General features: G+C 45.0%; 1 pseudogene; it reads left to right on the top strand.

Moving 5' to 3' along the window:
* The first annotated feature begins 1,815 nt into the window (after window positions 1–1,815).
* Window positions 1,816–4,514, top strand: LOC140513959 (transcription initiation factor TFIID subunit 4 pseudogene; annotated as a pseudogene).
* Window positions 4,515–5,567: the final 1,053 nt, after the last annotated feature.

Genomic DNA, 5,567 nt, shown 5'->3' with positions numbered 1-5,567 from the left:
ACATAAAATATATGAATAAACTCAGATCTAAATAAGTGCAATAATGTTTTTGGCTTTGGGTAGGAGAACCCAAAATCATTTTAAAAACGACAATTTTAATCTAAATAAACTATTTATTAAAGGTAATCAAAATTAAATTACTAAAAATTATTTTGCTGAGGTAGGGAAAATAACAAAGTTCATTTAGAAGAGTAAAAGGTCAAAAACTTCAAAGAAACCAGGAGAAAAAATGAAAAAGGAAGCACATTCATTCAGTAGTACCAAACCTTAAAGTATTAAAAGGGAGAGAGCGTTGTTTAAGTGTAAAATAAGGGTGATTTTGAAGATTTTACATTAAAATTTTCTTATATAAATGAAACCTACATAATCAAGAATAGAAGGAATGCAGAAAATTGGAGGGGAAAATCTCACAGAAAATCTCTCAGATAGGATGTGATTGCGTGGGATTATGGCTGTGGTTTAAGAAATGATGAGCACATTGATTTGGAAAACTGTGGAAAGACCAATCTATGAAGAAGGTACTATTCACTTTCAGTAAAACACAGGTTAAGTGGGAAATAGATATACTATGATCCTACAGGTGTGTGTTAGTGTCTATCTGTATATATATATATATATACATGTATATATATGTATATATATACATATATATACATTTATAGATATCTATCAGTGAATATATATCCAGGCTTCATCTTAGGGGGGAGGGGAAAATAAAGTAGAAAATGCGCAGCAGAGAAGAAAAGCAAGCTAATAAGGACCCAAAGAAAAGTTGGGCAGCTGAAAACAACGAGTAGTATTTATTTACAGGTTTTCTTGAAAATGTATTTGTTTATATTGAATCCTTTCATTTGGTCTGCTGTGTTCATGGCAATGGTATTTTTCCTCTTCTCATTTTATATTTAAGTTTAAAATGAAAAACAAAAAGAAAATCCAGTCACTTGAGTATCGTGTATTAATTGAATGGGGAATAAAACCAAGGTTGTTCACATTCACTTGGGGGTGCGCAGGTGGGGGAAGACAAAGAGAGGGAAAGTGGAATTTCAGGAGGGAGGGTGCCTTGCCAACTTAAGGCCGACAGGTTGCGGTCTGGGGCATTGAAAGAGAAGGAAGCCTTGTCTTTTTCCGCAAACCAGTCCTCTTTCATCAGCTGTCAACTGAGAAAAACAAGGCTTCTGAACTGTAGGGGACTGGACTTCCTAATTCACTGATCTAGGAAAGTCCCAGCTGAAGAAATTTCTTCTAACTCATAAGACAAGTAGCAGTATCTAGGCACTTTATAGTTTTAGCATGTTAGGACCTTGCTGTTTCCAGGCTTCTTTTGGTACTTTTGGCCAAGGTCAACTTTCCTTCTAGCAAAAGGTGGTAGAATTGTTCAAGAGTGGGGTGGGGAGGTGGAAGTCGGGGGAATGCTAATTGAAGTCACCTACATAGAGGGACTGCAAACTAGACTACAGCCAGAAGCTCTACCTTGGAAATGCAAAAGGGGAAGGTGATTTGAGACAGCTTTTCAAACACTGTTCAAGCACAGATTTATGTTTACCCAAAGATTAAATATAGACCAACTGACCAGGAAGATACTGAAGAGGTTCTAAAGAATGATTTCAGTCGAGAACTAGGAGAGTGAGAGAGAGACACAGACACATAGAGACAGATGAGAGAAAGAGACAGACAGAGAGCGACCCAGAGGGGAGACGGAGAGAGGGAGAGAGAGTTGCGGAAAGAGAAGAAAAAAAATTGTCGGTCGGACTAGACCTCATTCTCTGTGTCAGAAACCTCGATTAGATCAGATTCCTGCAGCCAACCTTGCAGCCGATGATTGTCTTACGGATGGAGATGATGAAACCAGGGGTTGCTACCATCGCTCAGGGCAGATCTGCGGTCAGCAGCAGCTCCATGACAACCTCCTTGTCCTACAGAAACGACAAAATCTGCACCAGCACCACGGTGCAAACTTTGAATGAGAGTAATGTCGTGATGAATTCTCCCCAATCAGAAAGTGGTGTTGCTTTTACTGGGACTCCACCTGTAGCAGCTGCTACTGCGGCTGCTGCACCTTCAGCTTCTTCAACGCTGTCCTCCACTTTTCCCTCAGCACTGCTGTATCCTCCTCTTCCTACCCCGTCTCCTCCTCCCTCATTGAAAGTGCAGGATCTACCCTGCCACTAGTGAGGCCACCAAGTGCAGGATCTGGTGCAGCTTCTGTTGCTGCAGCTACCCAGAAGGGGAGCAATCCTGGGATCAATTCCACTATCGGTGTGCCGAGTTTCCTTGTCACTGCTGCTGCTTCTGGAGCTACTGTGGGCGCTGGAGTTTTCCCTCAGGCATCTCTTGTGAACAGTCAGTCCGGCTCCTTCATGATAGCCACAGCCACTACCCAGATCTTCAATTCGGTGTCCCCTAAAACTACAGCGCCGACAGTGCCTCAGCAGCCAACATTGACAACCAGTGGCCAATCCAGCACCGGGGCTAACGTGGTCATTGGAGAAACTAAGTAAGAGGGCATTCCCAATGCTAGTGGCACTGCCGACAGAGTGGCACTAAAGCTGCTAGGGTCTCCAACAGCCACTGCAGGTGGGATCGGAGCAACGTTGACTCCTACACTTTTAGCACCTCATCTGCCTCCACCCCTTCAGAATACTACCAATATTCCAGTTTTTCAGCTACCCCCAGGTATGCTCCTCATTCGAAGCGAAAATGGACAGTTGTTAATGCTTCCCCAACACAGCTTGGCACACAGATGCAGGCAAGGGCACATGCTTAGTCTCAGCCTCGGAATGCCATGGCACCACGCCCTGAGACTCCCTCAAGGACCCCTAGGATTCAGCTCTCAACTCTGCAGGCTCTTGGGAACAACCTGTTCTTGCACAGCATGAGACACTAAGCTCTATAATGCAGCCAGTATCTCAGGCACTGACGACGCTGCAGTCGAATACGTTACGGTGTTGTCCTGGAGTACAGCCTCACATCGTTCTGGGTGCTGAAGCACAGACAGCTCTGCATTGCGAACTGCTTTCCCTCTCCAGCCTGGAACCCGTCCTAGAGCTGTCCAAGGAGCCACAACAGCCTCTGCTGCTGCCACAGCAAGGATGAAAAATGTGCAGAAGTGCCCGCATTATCTCTCGACGTTAATGCATTTGGCCTCATCTGAGGAACACTCTACAGAGACAGCAGCAAAGGTAAAAGAGTTAGGGCAGAGCTTGTTGGATGGGAAAATGGAAGCAGAAGAGTTGACCAGCACCTTACAGGGAGACCTGAAGGCTTCACTTTGACCTTGCCTCTTGCCTTTCCTGAAGAGCAGTTTACTTGCCTTGAGACAGATAACACCCGATTCGGTAGCCTTTATCCAGCAAAGTCAGCCACGACAGCCGTCGGCACCTGCAACAACTGCCCTGAGTGCCGCGGGGCACAGCGGGGAAGCCGGCCAGCATCTCACCAGTTCTCTCCAGCCTCCAGTCATCCAACTGACACATCCCGCACCAGTTAGCCTCGTCAAATGAGGACAACCTCCACCTCTGCTTATCTGAGGACCACAGCAACTGCAGCCCTGCTCAGGTCACGGAGGACATCAGCTCCTACGCTAGTATAGCCACAGCCACACCGTAGGTCTTTGGCAAATCTAACCCCATTAGCTTCAAAGCGTCCCCGTGGTCGAACCTCCTGTGTTAACTGACATCAAAACTCGTTCTACTGTTTCTGGCACCAAAGAATCAGTCCCAAGAACCTGCAGATGCTTCTTTCAGGGACCAGGAAGACTTTCATGACGTCACCTCACCGGCCAGAGTCAACTTATCCTAGGACAGTGCTAGGATATTGACAACAAATTCTCATTTTGTGCGCACACCAAGGAGATCTTGTTGGGATGGAACCCTTCTCCTTTCAGCACCTTTACAAAGAAGGATCCTCGAAATAGATAAAAAGTACAGAATAACAGAACTGCATCCTGACGTAGAACTGCATCCTTTAGAACGTCTCTTACCCTACCCAGCAGAGGCTCCAAAACCTTGTCGAAAAAGTGTCAGAAAGTGCCCAGCCAAAGAATCTCTCTTCTGAGGAAGATGAAAAATACAAACAGGCCAGTGACGTCCATGCACATCTGCAATTATGGGAACAGCTGGAGGAGATTGAAAAGCGGAGGAAAGATAAACCAGACAGAAAGGTTCATGCTAGCGGCAAAGTCTGGATCTAGGCCAAAAGGCCCAGAACAACTGAGCTGGAACCAGGAGGCAGGGGACACCCAGCAGCCAGAGCTAGATTGGAAGAGGCAGAGGGAGGCGGACTTCACTGTCGTAGAAGCAAGCGGTCCCAGGAAGAGGAAAGTGGATTGTACGGGACTGGTATCAGGGACAGAGGCTTCTAGAACAGGGACAGCAGTCCCGGGCACCTCTGGAGTTGGAACCACTGAACAGTTGAGGGCACAAAGGATAAGGCGAGTCTGCCTCAAGCACCTCATAATTTGTTTAGAAAATGATCAGGCAATTCACCATTCACCTTACAAAGTATTCCTTAGGTAAAATGGAAAGGATTGAAGTATTTTGGGTGGAGACGCCTGAGGAGGTTTTGATCTATTTGCAGATTAAGTCTTTTGATTTTTTTTTTAAGTAGCAAATGGAATATTGTTTACAAAACAGCCACCTTGTTAAAGTCAACAGATTTATAGCCCTGTTTACAAATCAGCTCTTCCTTAGGAGAGAAAGTTCTTTTTTGTAACAGTGAGAAAACTTACAAAGGTCTGTGGATATGATTCATTCAAAGACCATTCAATCTTAACTTAATGGATGAAGATGATGAAGATGAAGATTTTGAGGAAGAAAGTGATGAAGACACTGAGACTTTAGAATAGTTTCCTGTTCTTATCAACTATTTAGAAAAGAACCTGGCTTAGGAGAAAGGGAGGAACTGTCAGCAAGGATCAAAATTGGTGAGTCTAGAATACAGGTAAGTGGAGAGCTGGTGCCTGGATGGACTAGGTGTGTATTTAATGTTCTGTTATAGACAGTATGAAGGCAGGGAGAATGCCTGAGAAAGTCACTGGTATGGGAGAATGAGGCACCGATTGGTCAGTTTGCCTGGAGAACATAGGAGAAAGCTGCACAAGAAGGTTGCTTCAAAAATGTTTAGTGGGAGTCAGAAACATTTCTTTTCACTTTGATGTAGTTTCAAAACAAAAGAGATATGCAGTGGTGGGGAACCTGAGCCTCAAGGTCACATATGGCCCCCTAGGTTTGGTCCTGTGAGGGAATCCAAACTTCAGAATTAAGGGGATTTGTTTGGTGAAGTTTGCATTCAGTCACAGCACCACACCTGAGGACCTAGAGGGCGACATGTGGTCTAGAGCCCCCAGGTTCCCCATCCCTCATTACTAGACAATCCACATAACCAAAAAAGTGGCCATCTGAGACTTCTACCAGCTCAAGAAACCGTATGTGAATGGATAATTGATCTCCCAGTCCAGTTCTGGAAGAAGACCTCTCTGAAAATGATCTGTAACTACAAAGTTCATCCATGTCTCTATCCTATTCAGGAAGCTGGCCCTAGGACTAGCTGCTCCATAAAGAGGAGTGCAG

Source organism: Notamacropus eugenii, chromosome 1 (genome assembly GCF_028372415.1).
Source record: "Notamacropus eugenii isolate mMacEug1 chromosome 1, mMacEug1.pri_v2, whole genome shotgun sequence".
NCBI classification, from domain to species: Eukaryota; Metazoa; Chordata; class Mammalia; order Diprotodontia; family Macropodidae; genus Notamacropus; species Notamacropus eugenii.
Note: the sequence above shows the minus strand (reverse complement) of the source record. Positions and strands in the feature narration are given on the sequence as shown.